General features: G+C 32.0%; 1 protein-coding gene across 1 annotated transcript in view; it reads right to left on the minus strand.

Annotated features, from left to right (window-relative positions):
• Window positions 1-18,661, minus strand: part of LOC130443877 (protein Wnt-1-like) — a 158,990-nt gene that overhangs the window by 18,261 nt on the left and 122,068 nt on the right. The window lies entirely within an intron of this gene.

An 18,661-nucleotide genomic window follows, 5' to 3' on the forward strand; every position in this document is an offset into this window, starting at 1 on the left:
AGTCTTCGACTATGTCTCGCACATGACAGCGAATACTTTGGTTTTATAATTACAGAAAATAGAATTACAATTTTATTGGTACATTGGAGCAATTTTGTTCAGGTATGAATATTATCTATATTTTGTTTCTTTTTTATGTAAAACCTTTTATATATTGTATGAAATTTTTTTAATATAATCGTTCAGTTCATCGATGTGGTTAAGATTATTTGTTTTAAGTATTCATATATCAACAAAAATAAATTTCACTCTGTATAAATATTTACCGAAAATCATCAAAAATATATATGTATATATATATATATATATATATATATATATATATATATATATATATATATATATATATACTTCATTTGTTCAATGATGGATGAATTCGGATCAGATAATGATAAAATTGTATCATTATTCTGTTTTAGAAGGATAATACTCAATTATGTTCAAGTTATATCAACAGCAGACAAATACAAACCGATGAATGTTGGAGGATTTGTTTGTCTTGTAAATCGCTGTATTATTCGCTTCAGTAAGTCGAGTCGAAGTGGCAGTGATGGGAGCAATAGGAATTTTATAAGAAGGGCTCGAAAACAGATGGGGTTTGTCGCCTGGGGACGAGTTTAGTTCCGATCATCCACCTGGGACCTCACTAACAAACCAATATCTTTCACCATCGTTTGCAGAAGATTCTGTTTTATTATTATCGTTTATTTATGAAGTATATATACATGAGAATATTATTTTAAATAATTGAGATGAATGGACATCCACTAATATTCTATTAATAAATCGATTAACATTATAAGTAGCGATTGAAAATATAGAGCGGCCGTGAATTAATTTATTTCGTAAAAACTGTTCTAAGGTACGGTTGGAGTCGGATACAACCCTAGCGTCAGTTTTTTGAGAATAGCAATCGCGTGAAAGCTTTGAAAGTTACTGCACGTTAGATATCCTATGAGTTATTCTTATTTCTCATTTTACCTGAGCGGGTTTTCCAATTAGTCACTTCCCAGTAACAATTATCTTACTTTTAGCTCGTTCTCTCCCCCAATTTACTCAGTAACTATTTTTGAACGGTTTGATCTTATTTTGTTTGAGCTACTATGGAGAGGGAAATATATTTTGTAACTCCAGAAGAGGCGTTAGAAGAAATGCGGCCTCATTATATGGAATCCGACTATGAAGCCTTTCTATCTGATGAGTCGACTTCCGAAGAGGAAGAATACGTTATAATAAATGGAGATAATTTTGAAGATAGTGACAGTGAATATGATTTACAACCAATAACACAAGTTTCGAGTTGGAAAGAGATCAAGAAACAATTAGGGCGGATAAACCTTTAGGTTCAAAATTTTATAGAACTCCCTCAAGAAATATAGTCTTTCATTTACCAGGACCGAAAGAAAAAACATCAGAAATTAGAAGGGAGTCAGAACTTTTTTCAATATTTCTAAGCAAAGAAATCATTGATAAAATTGTTGATCATTCAAATGAAGAAATTGATAAATCAAAAAACAAATATAATTCTCCTCAATATTTCTTAGCCCGTACAGATGTTTTGGAGATGAAAGCAATGATTGGATTATTGTATGTGAGTGCAGTGCTAAAGGATTCAGGGTTGAACACTGAAGACATGTCCTCCAATAGTCAGAAGTACCATGATGAAAAAGCTTTTTCGTTTGAGCAACCTTCGTTTTGACTGTGAAATTACAAGAATATCATCCCTTGAGTTAGCAACTTTTCGAGAATTACGGGTCATTTTCGTTCCAAATGGTACACGCCATCGGAATACATAAAAACATCACATCTAACAATTGGTTCGCATTTTATGAGCTTACGGAAAAATTACTCGAGAAAAAACTTACTTTTGCTGGAACCATGAGGAAATACAAGCCACAGATTCCACCATCGATGCTAATACGTGGTCCAGAGAAATCTTTAATTGTCAAGACTACAAAATATTGGTAACCTAAACTGCTGCAAAACAATAAAAGGTTCTTGCTTCCTCAATTATTTCGATAAGAGATATCGACTGCCTTTCGAGATTACCAGATGTTTTATACTTTTATACCATGATCAAAGGAGGAATAGATGTGCTCGACTAACTTTGTCACAATGGCCTATACGTTATTTTGATGAAATTTTAGATATTTTAGCTGTGAGTAGTTTATTGCTATAGAAATGAAACTGTGACTTTGAGTCTTAATCAAATAAGGCAATATCGACATTTTTGCAAAACTTATCCTATTCTTTGGCATCAAATGATGAAAAAAGTGACAAATTTGAACAAGCGGATATTTCAAGTTTTATAAATCATAACTATTTTTTTGCAAATTGTAAATAGAAGTTCTTTATAGTTATCTTTACATAAATAGATATGTTTGATAATTCACCTATTCGTTCTGTTATTAACTATTATTATGGTTAACTATATGAAATAATATGCAATAATATTAAAATTAACCCTTAAAAAATATTTAAACATATTTCCGGAAGTAGCCAGTCGGATCCGACCCCACCTTACCATGTACGAGTCTGAAATTCACCTTACCCACGGATGGTTAAACTGAAGTAATTCTAAAAGTCAGTTTTAGGAAGTTCCTCTTAGTCATAGAATCTTGAGCGGTATGGCTAAAAGTCGCAGGTAAGCAGGAGGGGACTGTACGTGAACTAGCGTAGGTTTTCAAATTTGTTGAACACTGCAATCACATGGTACGATTATAATGCTCTCGGGCAATATTTTAAGTACTTTAATGCAGTATTATTTAGTGATTTCGTTACCTCTAGGATATGCAATTAAATAAAATAGTTAATATTGTTTCTACTTCTGGTAATATTCATACTAAACACACTATTTACACTTCCACCGCTACCAATAATTATCCATCTAGTTGATCTTGTTTCCGTCAATTTTTAAGATAGAAAAATGTCATGAACAAAATAAGACGAAACTGAACGCACGTTAGTCACGAATGAACAGAATCGGTTGACAATTACACACAAACGAATTCGTGGAGATTTATTGATGACGTCCATATCCCACAGAGGTGATTCGGTAGATTTGGGTATAACCTCCACAGACTCAAGACAAAAGTGCAGTATTTTATTCTAATCATTATTTACTATAGGTTCTTAAGAGAAATAATTTGATTTTTGCATTTTCTGAGGATGCATTGATGAAATTTCAAATATCCATTTCGTTCCAACGAGTAAAAGTAAAATATAAAGCGTATAAAATTTTTTCCAAAAAGAATTACTTGATTCCTATTTGGAGAATATCATCTTTGCTCAGGAGGGTGAAGTTTGGGCTATGTGTCAAAAGTTATCTCTCCTCACAATCAGAGGTTTTTTCGTCATTCTTTTTTGTTGGCAAATGTAGCTTTTCACTTATATAAATGATTTTCTTGCATCTGTCTGGAAAATAAAATTCCAAGTACCAAAATATCTCGTTTCAGGACGATTACTCCCTAGACGAGCCGATTTAGTATATCTAATGTTAATCACCTATATCACAAACACAAAGATCGGTACAGAAAATTCGATTTTTCTGTCGCTAAAGCTTTTTCAAAGCAAACCTATAAAACATACATCTTCACGTTATTTCACTAATAATCATTTATTTCTATTTTTTTACATCCACGTATACATTATTGTATTTAGTCTTCAAATGATAATCACTCACAACTATGTTATTTGTTTAGTATCTTGGGTTTTAAAATTGGATTTCATCATTTCCTACCATCATTTCCCACTACCACTTCATCAAAAAAGTGCATGAGCAAACTGCTTATTCAACAATACAAACTTTTTGTGCAATATAGGTAAATGCTCAACAGTATGCAACATGTAATATCAATGAACAGAGACAAAAGACATTAATTTGGATAAAAATTTACTCTTGTTAAATGACCATCAAGGCGTGGCTAAGGAAGAAAAAGGAGAAATACCACTATTAGAACATTTTGTAGTATCGGTCAAATAAAATCTATCGAATAATCCTTCTACAATATATTTTTTAAAAGGAATACCAGTTATTTACTGCAGAGCTCGATATGAATATAGTCAATCATCAACTGGGCATTTACATCGATGTAGTAGTGTTGGTTTTGAAAAACAAAAAATCTTTTTGTTTAATTTTTGTTTAGAAATTCGTTAATAATGATTATATACGTGAAAATGGTCGTTTATTTAAATATTATTTGAAATTTGTATGTAGACGCGCGGTTTGACTTTTCAGTTGACAACAAGGTTGACAAAACTTTCGCCTCGGTGATTGTATTGTTAGTTTCCATCATGTTTCGGATGTTATCAATCTGACAGATTAGTTTTAATAACCATAAAAAAAGAAAATGTCTTATTGATAATAGTATATTACACTACTGATACAGAAAGATCCAGATTTATGCACTACACTCCATGATGCCCGAGGTACGCCCGTGTGGTGTATACTATTTTTCGTTATAGCAAGTCAAAAGTTCGTCCTGAAAGCTGAATTTTTTGGCAATGTATCTGATTGTATAATAAGTTTTGCTTCGGCATCGAAATTTCTCTCTATCTCCTCTTCGTTTGCAGATTCGTCAGTTGAGATCATTTTTTAAAATAATTCTTCAATTAAATAAAGTGATCTATTCTACACACGTCATTATCAAACTGTATCTTAATACCATAAATTGTAAACAAAGTCTTACATACAGGTCTCGAAACCAAGTCCAATTTTTATATAGCTGGTTGTCCGGATTCCAAGTGTTCTAGAGATGGACGTGTGTAGAGCGCGGTTACATGTGAGACTGTGAGGTAGGGCAGAAATGAAGATTTTGACAGTATTTTTACAACTATTACTATATCTCTTTATTTAACTTCTTTTATATAATTACGTTCTATATTAATTACTTTGATTTACAACGATTCATTGCTTATAGAAATAATAACTATTATTATTAGGTTTGATTAATATCATTTCTTGATCACAAAACCGACATGTCTGCCGCAGAGTGAGGTAATTTAGCGCCTGTAAATGAATTCACCCCGTTACTCTCGTTTCCAGACCTGTATGTAAGAGCCTGATCGTAAATAACCAACATAAACAAAATATAGTTAGTAAGAAATAACTAATATCAGTCATTTTTGCTCCAGACGGCGAAAGTACAGTACAGAACCAATACACGAAACTTTCTGCCACGAAAAAGGTGCAATGTACTATGAACCGAGGTGTAAAAAAACATTATCCTTTCTTCCGCCGGGATGAAAAGTTAGCTTTCGTTTTGTTTTAACAACAGTTTGTTTTACATGACATTTAGTTTTTATTGTAGCGTTAAAAAACGTAATTGTGATTAAAAAATGACGTTTAATCGGCACAATATAAATAACAAAACTCAGAAACATCATATACTGGTCATTTACCTTCGTTGCTAGCTGATTCAGGAAATAATATAATAGTTAAACAGCTTTGAGGATGTCGTTTCTATTAGCTTAAGGAAGGATTTATCTCTTCAACTCATTAGCAAATATAACAAAATTATAAGAGAATAATGACTCCTGCAGAAGTCGTCTACAGTCAAATTATTTCTGGAACATGAAGATGATTATCAAACAGAATTACGGAACTTCCACGATATAATCAAATTAAATTGAAGAAAGTTTTCTGAGATCAAAGAAATTGATAATGATATTGAGTCCGTCACAATAAATTCTCCCTAATGTTCAATAGCTCAACAACAAATAATAATAAATAATTATAATTACAAAATAAATAATTATAAATACCATATAAAAAAAATAATGCTTAATAAGATTGTAATTATGTTCAGTGTTGTTATTTACCAAGAGCTACTTATATTCTGTTTCAATTTATCCAGAAAAATTCAAGTATTTATTATTGATGAGCACAGCCCCCCTAAACCTGATTCCTGTTCGTCATGAAATTTGGACGATGATCTTTTCAACCGATAATAAGTTACGAAAATTTCCTGAAATATTTGTAAGCGGTTCGCAGTTTTTGAAATTTGCCGCATAAACACGGGTAATGCTGAACTATCATTTAATGTTCTATTTAAAAACTAGTTGATGAAATTCGTGTCCCTGTACTTCGTGATCTTAATTCAAAGTACGTGATATAGCTTAAGTAAGCATTTCAACTGAACATGAAAGGTTACAGATGGAAAGTTATTAGTAATGTGAGTGGCATGATACGGCGTAATACTGATCGGTAAACGTAACGCAAGTAGGTTTTTCCGACGATATGTCACAGTAGATGAAACTTGGATACACCCTTATTCACCAGAAAGAGAAAACAGTCAAAATGAAAACTGGTCTACATCATGCTAATTATGCTATATAGTTGGAGAAAAAACAAGCTATACGACAAATTTACCTGATTAGGATCTCTCTAATAAGTTCTTTCTCCCAGAATTAAATAAAAAAATGGCTTTTTAGAAAGTAATTTTAGATTAATGAAGAGTAAGTTACCGAGACAAACTTTTTCATTGTAAAGTCACTTTTCCGTTGAAGCGTTCTTGTATATACATAAATCTTACTTATCTCTAGGTAATAAAAGAAGTAGTTCAGGGTTGAATGAATTAAATATAGTAAATATAAAATAACACAGAATGATGCATATTTCTGGTTGTGTAATAAAAATACAATTATAATTTCCATTCGGTTTATTATAAAATGCAATAGGTTACCCTACAGAAACGCGTTACAGAGAATAAAAAATGCGGAAGAACACAAGATCAAATTACGGAGCACTACAAAAACATGCACTAATTAATTCAACATATACCTAACATGGGGTTGTGCCTAAGGCTTCCAATAGTAGAACATTTTCAAGGGTTACTTCATGCCCCATTGGCTCGGAATACAGCCATTGTTGAATCTTTGTCAACTAACAATGAAGTCATTATATGAGAATTTGCATTCAACAACTAATCATGCGAATTGCTCTTTATATAATGACCAATCTAGAGATCTTGCTTCGCTAACATGGCGATTTTTCCATAATTAGTCGAGTATCTAGAGAGTATCTTCGAAAGAGTATGAAATATTAAAAAAATTAGTTACTTATATTATAGTAATGTGTAAGATATAACATTTTCAGGCCTGAAAATTGGTATAATTTTCCCGGCTCTTTTTGAGAATCAATGAAATGATGACAATTGATTATTAGAAATGAGAAAATAGAGGAGAATTGGGGGATACCGATCACTTAACTTGGAATGTTTATAGTTCGAAAACAGATTAGAAAAACTAGATGTTATTAATTTGAGTCGAAAGCTGTACATGTAGATTTCGGAACATAACAACTGCAGCTCCTCCATTGTGATAATTATGAAGATAAATACAAAAAAATTCTCTGATCGGTATTTCCTTGAACTGCGGCTAATATCGATCATCTTTTCGGGTAATGGCAATCACGATCTAATTATATGATGTTTAAAAGGTATTCATTATGACAAGCTATGAATAAATGAATTTAGTTACGAACAAATTATGAAACAATATGAAAGCTCAAAGACTATAGATATTAAAATAAATAAGTATATTTTTCTTTGAATTGAAAAGTTGAAAACTCTACATTAGTTATCTTTTGAGGAGGATATCATACAAATAGCCTTCAGGTGAATCCCACCCGCTACATAATTGATTGACCCAACGAGTATAATCGGTGCATTTATATCACATCTATCCACTCCTTCCAAATTATTTGCAAATCAATCAAATATCATTTTCCATTCTACCATCTTCCATGTCGGTAAGTTCGTCGTCATGCTTAAGGCTTTTTTATCGATGTAATAATTTTCTGTCATTATCAAACACCTTTTTTTTCACCGTACTTTTAGCGGTTTTTTACCTATCAGGTTTTGATTTTTTTTGTTTCTAACATTCAAGCTGATTTGCTTTCTCTTTTCTGCTCTCTCTTCCAACATTTACTTCAAAGGGGTCTTTGTGAGTATTGCTGAGTGGTGTTGAGCTCTACCTCCAGTTTTTTGCTTGACAGAAATATGTGCAATTGTATTGAGTTTATCTAATGTTTTTGCTTTGGTTGCATTCCTCCAACCTGCTGAAGAAGTTGAGCTATATTACCTAGTACGAGGATGGTTTCAGAAGTACTTGACCCAACAAAGAAACCACAAAAAAATATGTTTATTTTTCATAAATATATTTATTTTTTATCGTAATCTTCTAATCAAGCTCTTCAAAATAGCCATTAACTGCCGACATCATCTCTTCATTGTTGGAAAACCTTTAACCAACCAACATACTTCAGGAAGAGAAAATAATCCGGGCGGGCTAAATTTGACGAACAGGGTGCTGGAGGTAGCAGTTCAAACTTAAATTCAATAATTTCGGCCATTGCAATAACGGATGTGTGGGTTGGTGTATTGTATTGATGAAAATACATTTTCTTCTAAGCCAAATGCGGCTGTTTTTGCTTGATTACTGCGTTCAAACGTTGCAATAACTTCGCATAATACTCGCCGTTGATAGTTTTTCCTTTTTCAAGATAGTTAATGGAAATTATCCCACGGGTATCCCAAAAAACCAACGCTATGACCTTGCCTGCAGATGGAACGGTCTTTGCCTTTTTTTGAAGCAGGCTCTTTCCTTTCAGTTCATTGTTTTGATTCTTATTTTATTTCGGGTGTGGAGTGGACCCACGGTTATGGAAAAATCGGCTTTAATTTTGTGAAACATTGCCAAATACTCGATGGAAACATCATCCAGGCGCTATTTTTGTTCTAATGTGAGCAAATTTTGAATTTTTTGGGCACTTTTTGAAATGCCCAATACCGCTTTGTGGATTTTCTTCATCATTAATGGCTGCCAAACAAATATTAAACAATGTGACATTTTCCAACTTGAAACATATGCTGTATAGATTGTGTACTTTCTAATACAGTGGGATTTTTGTAGCAGCTATCGTCATCTCTAGGACAGCCAAGTACTTCTGGGACCATCCTAACGTAATATTCTTTCGACTTTCTAAATAACAAGAGTTGAATATTTTGTATAGATGTGTAGATGTACTTATAGACAGTTTAATTGACCATGTAATAATGGTAATTTCAATTTTAAATAACTAATGTATTCATTACAAATTGCAGTAATATTTCAAACACAACGTATCAATTATAATCATAAAATATGGTAATATCTCAATATCATTTTAAAACTATAAATTAAAGTGTTCATAAAGCAATGTAATCTATATTGGTTAATCAAGTAGTAATGTTATGGTAATATACAAAGGACACATTAGTATCTGCACACACCCAGTCATTTGTTCAATAAAATGTACCCACATATTTCAAATACGAAATATAAGATATAACAATGTATACAGGTTTGAAGACACGGGGGGAACAAGGTGTTCTCTTCAAAATAAATGGATAAATAATTTGAAAAATCAAAACACTCTCTTGGATAAAATAGAACATATTTGCACAAAACTATACCGCATTTTTTCGGATGGGGTAGTCACTATTAACGCGATTATTCAGTTTGATTACCTCTAATTATGATAAAAAATAACTTAATTTGATTGTAAGGGTAAAAAATAAATAAAAAGGTGGTTGGAAAAATTTACTAACACATCCGTGTTCTGAGCTCTAAAGCCGCAGTTTTAACGCGTTTTCTCGGGTAGCCAAATTTTAAAGTTTGCAACCCTAACTTTAACTATAACCTACATCATAAAACACGATCAGCACCCTATATAAAATCTTTTTCTTAAAAACCAACAAGAATATCATCCATCTGAAACTTCACTTTCCCATTCCAACCATAAAAATAATTCACATTTCAAACAAGACGAAAAATATTATGCTGTAGTGGTGCCATAATAATTTGTTAATGAGCCGTCAATGACACCTACGATGGCAAAGAACTTTTTGTTTTTCTTTCATCGTTCTCTCCCAAGCAGTCTTTCGACAGAAAAACAAAACACATCCATAGATTTCTAGCGACGTCAATTACCATATTTTCTAATTTTACATTAAAGCGCATTACCGACAAATTCACTCAGCTGTGCTTTTGTTTTGTACTTGGATAAAACACATTTAGTGTCGTATGTGTTCCGTTTTACTTATTAATAAATAATAAGCAGTATGTTTATTAATATCACGTGTTGTGATTTATATTTAGGTTATTATTAATATCTTTATATTAATGAGTAAAGTAGGTGTTCGGTATTTGTTATAATTTCAACACTAGATCAGCTGCGCTCGGTTAGAAAATATTGAAAGGTACATATAAGATATCTCTATCTAAATACAGTGAACTTGTAAATAAATTGCAGTTTTTTCGTAATAGGCATGTTAGTAAGCGAAACTGAACTGCAAGCAACTGAATGAAAAACTGAGATTTTTTGAGAAGTATCAGACGAATAATATTATGGGATCCTCATTTAGTGAGAAAAGTATAGACACTTAAAATTTAAGATAGAAATATGGGTATTTTACATTCCGTATCCAAATAATAAGATCATATAGTCCAGGAGCTGTCAACTTAAAAAGTTCCTTTATAAGGTGTATGAAAATTGATAATTTAAAACAGTAGAAATTGAAAACGCGGTGTTTGCAAGGATTTGCAAAGCCGGTAAAAATGTTTAAAACACTTAAATAATCTTAAAATTGATAAATTTTTCTCTCTCATGATATGGAATGGTTTGACTAAAGAGTAGTAGAAAGTCAGACAAGCCTTTTTTTAACGTGTGTGATGAGGGAGGAAATTTCTCCTTCATTACATAACATGATTTTTTTATTTTGTTCGTTTTAATACCTACTTTAAGATCATCTTGGTTTGTGGACTCTGAAACGGCAGGAAATATCCAGCAAACCAGCTTAAAATCCATTTATTTCTCATTTCTCATAAGCTCATTTTTGATAAATGAAATTATAGTCAATGTATATTCATTTAGAATAAATTTTTCTATGTGAAAGTACTATTGTTCCATTATGATTATAATTTTATATATTTTATAAATACTTTTTTTTATAAAATTACTTTCTCATATTTTTTTATACATATAATGAAGTTGCTGTATGGATAAGCTTCTAGAACTTCGATGGTTTTTATATATAGAGAGAAAGGCTTTATTGTCATACAATTGTTACAAATTGTAGACAAACACTTGTAAAAACTAGTAAACAAAAATAAAAATGAATAAGAATAAAACAAATAAAAGAAAATTTCATTACACAGAAGAAAACCACAATGAATAACAAAATTATAGGTAATAGTAATGCACTTTCCAGTAAATATGCCCTCAAATTATTGTCGAACGCAGGAAAAGATGATTTCATTTCAATTGGCAAGTGATTGTGCATTTTTTTGCATTATAAAATATTGAGCCCTTAACTAATTCTGAACGTGGACTAGGTAAATATAAAACGTGCTCTGCTTTCTTAAGTGGATAGCCGTCCTCTCTGAAATTAGAGAAGCGTGTTTACGAATTAGGCAAACGGATTCAAAGATGAATAAGGAAGAGTCAAAAATTTTAATCTTTTAAAGAAGTCCCTGCAGTGATCCCTGCCGTTTAGTCCGAGTAAATATCTAACAGCTCTCTTTGATAGTTTGAAGATTCACTCAAATTGAGTCGCACCAAACGTACCCCAGAATAGAAGGGCGTATCAGAGATGCGTTTAATTAGGGCATAATAGACTGTTCAGGAGATGGATAAGTTTAGTTCTTTGGAAACTGATCTCAGCGGAAAACAAGATTAAAGCCCATTTCAAGGAATTGATAAAAGCCTTTTTTTGGACTAACCTTTCTATGATCCTAGATAGCGTGAGAAGGAGACCAAAGAAGTGTTTTATGTGTGATGCAATCACTAAGAAGAAGATTACGCCGTTTTCTTCAAAAAAAGAAACTTTACGAAATGCCAAACCATTTTCTTGGTCAATGGATTTTAAGCTAGTTTACTGGATATATTCGGCCGTTTCTGAGCCCGCAAAACCAAGACAATCTTAAAGTAGACATTAAAATAAACAAAATACGCAAAATCTTGTTACGTAATAAAGGAGAAATTCCCTCTCTCATTACACACTAGGCTGGCCAAAACATTAGTTTGGTTAAAGTTTTTCTGAAAGAGAATGAAATTTTCTATCGAATACACATTTCATTTCATACCATGAGAAAGAAACATTTATCGATTTTCTTAATAATTAATTTTTCTAAACATTTTTCCGGTTTTGCAAATTAACATAAACCTCGCGTTTTCAAATCCTATAGTTTTGAACTATCAATTTTCATAAAAAAATTACATGCATGATATGAGGGGACTTGTTAGATGGAATAATAGTATCGCTTAGTAACTGTTTGCTGTTACTCAGAAAATACTCTTCTAACAGTTTTGTTCTGATTCTTGAAAGCAAGAAGGTGAAAACATGCTAAATATGTGTATGTGCACAGAAATAAAATTTTTTGACTGGCAACAACTCGCAAATCAACAGCATCACTTTATATTGTTGAAGGGAAGAGTCGCTAGTCCGTTTTCAAATATCTCCCTTCGCTAATGTCTCGAAAAAGTCAATCGTCGTTTTGAACAAAGAACTCCCGGTCGTTTCTTAACTTAAAATGAGTTAAATCGATCAAAGTTACTATATAATCTCAGACAGATTTTAACATTTCGTGAGCTTCTTGGAACCTTTTTCTATCGTGAAGATAATACCTTGTTCTCGACACACTGCAAAAACACAATCTTACTGAAGCAGTAATGGTACCAAATTGACAAGCCAGAACAAGTTGAAACTTGTCACTTCTCTCTTAAAACATGAGCATACGTTAAACGATTAACTAAGCTTGTTTTGAAACTTCGTTAGAAGTTACTAAACTCAAATTTGAAAGATTACAAAAATTTCGAATACAAGAAAAGTTCTCATTGACCTTCAAAACACATGTAGCCAAACATAGACATTTCTGGTAGTCTTCTTATTTTTTTTTTGGTAACAAAATGTATATCTGCTTTTGCCACAGGAGAATTGTACGTCCAGAATGGACTGAATTTCATTTATGAGAACTTCGGAGGTTCTCTGAATATATATCATTTGTTTCATGAATAATTTTTCATTGCCATAATTTCCAAGAAATCGGATTGGATATACATTTGCCTTCTATTGACAGTCCTCATTAAGTGTTAAACGTACAGCCACATCTACTATACCAAAAACTATCCACAAGATTTTCTCTTGGCTGCGTAGGCATGACTTAATCCTATTTATAACTCTACTCCTTTTGTCATTAGATTGTAAAACTCACCAATTTCTGGTTTGAGGGTTTTTTATACCAGTATCGTGGTGCTCAACAAAATTCTGGTTTGGGTTGAAAGTAATCATTATTTTATACTGAATACCAACTGAGACAAATTCAGTGAAACACCTTTACAGGAAGCAAGAAGAGATTTTACGTGTTTTTCTTGACTATATATGTCCTTGCTTTTTGCTAGCAGTTCCAACAGTCTAAAGTTCATGGTTTCTATTAACATATCTTGTTAGATGCAAGAAATCACTTGAGCCTTTTATTGTTTTCGGAATTATTTTGGTTCTGTATTTGTCAGGTTTCCAGGCAAGGTGTACCTATATTGAATTGGTGTCTTCTTTACGGCTGAATTGCACAACCAACTAAGTTTCTTCTACTGATAGAATGGTCAAACGAAGAGGTTTCTCACCTTTTCGAGAGAGATGGAGCTGTTAGTATTCTACACCCTTTTCAACGTCTACCCTCACTGCAAGAAATTATTGTCATGGTTTAAGATTTAAGCTTTGCTTTTCTAAAATGAATTCATACTGTTAGTTCTGCCTGGTAAATACTGTTTCTAGTTGTTCTCTTTCAATAGTATTCTGTTATCATGTTTTCATTTACACTGCTGGAATAAACGTATCAGTTTTAATTTTTTAAATTATCAACTGAAATAGCTTGGTGAAAGTACGGAGTGTTGGTATATTTCATAGCCATTTTATTTTTAATAAGCAATGATCCAAAACCATTTTGATGACGAACATAAAATGTACAGAATGAAAGATCTAATGGGCCATGAGACTAGCAATTATCTCTGAATAGCGTTTTTCCAGTAGAATAGGGTTATAAAAGTGTTTACTTCCAGCAGGGACGTAACAAATATATAGCTGTCACAATTCAATCAAAATACGAGAACATAAAGACAAATATGTGTTAAGGTTTTTTCATAACATTCATTGGTAATGGTTGCCAATATACTTTTGAGTCGTACTAAATATAATAATTAAAATTATTAAAGAGAATTTGATAATTTCGCTTGAAATTTTTTGAGTAAAATTGTTTCCTTTTAATTATTTGGATCGCAGGAATATCTCAATAATTCTCAATAACGTTCAAAATGAATCAGCAGTATTTGAAAAAATTCTAAGAATATATGTTTAGGAACAAATACACAAGAAGTTGAACTTTGTCAAGTCAAACTTTCCTTTTACTTTACCATAAATCTAAAACCTTAGAAATCATATTCAATAAACCATTATTTGTAACATATTCCCTACGCGGCTACAAACCGTACCTGAAGCGGCCCGGCTGGTCATTTCGGATGCAATTACAATCGACTTTTTGGGTATTGGGATGAGGCTCGTGAAGACATTAGCGCTGTGAATCTACGTAAACCGGACGTTAGATAAGAAGAGTTTTATCATGTATTGACTCGACTTGCCTGTTTTTCACTGAAAAACCTTTTCCCGCGAAAATTTTTCCAGCGAGAAAACCTCCTTGGCCCTTTATCCCTATGTAAGACACTTTCACATTTAGCAATTTCAATGCTTTCAAATGCATCCATCATTTTATTATTGGATAAGTCTTTTAACAATTTTACATTATCAATATTTACGTCATGATTGTGATTGGAAGCTTGATTGGCAACACTCGATTTTCCGGCCCGTCCATATTTAAAATGAGATATGTGCTCTTTTAAACGGACAATAACGAATCTCTTAGTTTGTCCAATATACTTCTCGCCACAATCACAACAGCTAATTTCATATAAACGACTCTCTTCAAATAAACAGGATTGGAAGGTATCAGAGAAGGTATCGGAGCTAGTTTTGTCTTATTTTTCATTTTGTCAATTAGAATTATCTAATAATAATAATAAATCAAAAGATTCAATAAAAATGAAAAAAGTTTTTCGAGATTAAAACCATGTTTCTAGAAGACAAGTGCTGTTTTAGGAGAATTGCTGTTTTACACAGTACAAAGGGGATCTATTCCGCACTGCAAGTACCTATCCTTCTTATTATTTTCATGGTGGGGTAACTATCCATACAGGTAAGCATATATCCTCAAAAAAGTGTTATTCAAGAAAGCTACATTCTGAAAAATTGGTTATTGATATTGCAGGAAAAACAAATAACAATTCAACCTAACCAATTTTATTAGAGGTGAATTCAATTTATTTAACTCACATATTAAAAGAGAGGATTGTTTGAATGTAAATTTTTTTAGTGTTTGTATCAAAAACTTATTCAATGAAGTTGGTGATAAAAAATTTCCTGATGTTGTGTGATTCTTCTCTATCTAGTTTCAGAAATATTGGGATATCCCTGCATTTTTTAAACAAAAATACAACAATATCAAACAATATGTAAGTGGTTTTAATTGCAAAGAAATGGTGTAGGTGGTTTTGATCTTTATCATGTTTGTTTTGAACATATTCTTACGGCCCGTTCACATTTTGTTCTGGTATATACAATTCACAATAAAATGAACAACATTGAACATTTGAAATTTCCCAATATGATTCACATCGGGTAATGTATACATTTATTGGGGGTTCATTCTCTTTCTCTCTACTGCATTCTGAAATTTTATATATTGAATTCAAAGGTGGCCGATGTTCACTCCAGGATGACATTCGTGAAGGCCACCAAAAATCGATCGTTACACCTGAAAATATCGATGCTGAACTGATTTCATCGAGTCAGCTTGTAACATAGCGTGAGATTAAGGCATCTTTAAGAATTAGTAAGATTAGTATCAAAAAATATTACACGATCATTTGGACGTGAAAAAATGTATTCTTCTTAGATCTCCCATAACTTGAACAATGTTTACAAAAAAGATAACGTCAGTTGCACTGGAAGGTAAAAAACTACACTAAATGTGTATCAGAGTATCTACTTATGTTATCCCGTAATAAAACAACAATCCGCTGTGTTTGTTTTAAAGTTCTTTAGTTGTTCGAATGAAAAGGCCATCAGTTGATCAGCTCCGAACAGTGTACTCTCATTTGTTTACAAGTCATTGGAGGAATGTTTAAAAGGTCAAAGAACGTAGCTCTCACACATCTACTTAAATAGATATATTCTGGATCATTAATTTGAGGTATGGGTGATAATCGTATAACCCTGTTTTGGCATCTAATCTAATGATTTATTTTCGTTCCCAAATATAAGGAATTTGCGTGACCAGTTCAAAAACAACAAAAGAGGTTTTGATCATCATTACTTGTTTTTCATGTTTGTGTTTTAGTTCTCACACTGCTATACTTGTACTGACATATAATATTTTACTTGAAGGTAGGCGATAACCCCAGCAAAGTCATTTCTGTCTCTGGCCCTTCTTATCAGCGTCTGAGAGTCTAAAACGGTCCACTCGCGAATATTCTCTAACCATGAAGCCCATTGTCTGCCAGGACCACGTTTTCCCTCGATTTTACCTTCGACAGTAAGTTGCAAAAGTCTGTATTTGTCATTTCTATATAAGTGTTCCAGATCCGAGATTTTTCGAGTTTTCATTAATTCTATAAGTTCTCTGTCGGTGCCTATTCTCCCTGGGAATTCTTAGCATCCTCCGAAACTGCTGGAAAATAGTTCAATCACTTTCCTTACTTAACTAATTTACTTATTTAACAATTTTATCCTTACTTGCCGCTTATCTCTTCCTTCAAATCTTGTAGTTTGTGAGTTCCTAGTTCATCATCATCATTATTTTTCTGTTTTTTTCTTTATCCATCTTCGTAATCGATTTACATTTTTAACTTCAAATAGAATTTGTACCAAATTTTCAATTACATTGGAGGACAATTACTATTGAATAAATTTGCAAAAAGCTTGAATTATGACGGAAGTAGTTAGTTCTCTTTAGAAAATCAACAGTAATTTGAAAAGAGTTATAATGAGAAGAGAAATGATTTAAAATATAGCAAAAAGCAATAAACAAAAATTAAATATACCTACACAATATAACATGTCAATTAGCTTTTTCCCTGTTGTATAGCTACATCCAATATATAAAGAGAAATATTTTGTCGGTGTCTCATTTCAGTGCGATTTCAAGTGACAGAATATTATATATATATATATATATATATATATATATATATATATATACAAATTCCTTTTTTTGTTTTTGATTTTAAGCACCTGCACTAATACTACATAGAAGGAAGAATTCATATTCAGTGAACTCCTTACCTCCAGGGTTTTACGAACATAATTGTTTATTCTTTATCTATCAGATTACAACAATGATGTACATACAACAAAATTATAATTTGCGTTTATTTGAATTACATTTTGTCTACTTTTCCATTCTAAATTCTTCAAGTGACTAATTCTGAATTTAGCTTGTCTGTGGTTATTTTATAATTATCCTTATTGATAAATATTTTCGTCCGTCTCTGGTTTTAACCATAAAATGTATATACTTTATCGTTTCAATAAAAGCGTAGCGCATTTTATTATTTTCATTAGTTATACCTTCTGGAAATTGTGCTTGTAATTGACATCCTATCAAAGAATTTTATATAAAAGCATAAAACTGTGCTGTCGCTTAAGATTTATCTCCGTGTATTCATTGTACAATTTAAAAGCTTTGTAGTCAATGTCAGAGAAAATTTTATAGAGTGGGCAGAAAAAATATTGAGTTGTATTCTAGAATAAACCAACCTGTGAAGTATTGTAAATTCAGGAAGGCACAATTATGTACTTGTACAGAATGGCCCAATCAGAATGCAAAGTACAGTTTCTTAAAAACTGTTGTTTGTAGAATATGGTACTGAAAAAATTTTACTCCAAAGTAACATAAAGAGGACCGTGGAAAATATTTTCAGTTTTCTAAGATGGGTTCAACCGCTATCTTAAATTTATAAATACATTGTTCGCTGAAATTAACAAATGTTACAAAAATATATGAAAAACGAGAGACATTTCTGTAAAATAACTCGAACAACAAAATTATGGCAACAATCATAAGTGTCCACGCGGAAACAAGCAAGAACAAATTGTAAGAGAAAAGATTAGAGTGGAATTATCTGAAGAGGAAGGATGCATGAGAGACGTGATACAGAACGGCTTTGAAGCTGTCATGTTGACTTATAGATGTAATTTACTCAATCATCTGAATGATATGAGTCCGTCCTCATTTGGTTTCCGTGTGAAAAAGTAAAGCAAAGATGCTCAAGTAGAGAATGCGGCAATTGCTGATCAAAAAACATATGACTCTTGTTATCACTATACCGTCAGAGTAGTAAGAGAGCAAAGGTTGTTGCTTTAAAGCTAGTAGCCCTTTTTTGGAATAATTAAAGTATAGTATCAAATCAGTTCGAATTTTTCAGTACAGTACTAGTAGAGGAAAGTATAACAATCATCCTAACATAGTTAAATCTGAGGTAAGTCACATTTCAAGAAAGTATACGACCGAG

Source organism: Diorhabda sublineata, chromosome 5 (assembly GCF_026230105.1).
Source record: "Diorhabda sublineata isolate icDioSubl1.1 chromosome 5, icDioSubl1.1, whole genome shotgun sequence".
Taxonomy (NCBI): Eukaryota; Metazoa; Arthropoda; class Insecta; order Coleoptera; family Chrysomelidae; genus Diorhabda; species Diorhabda sublineata.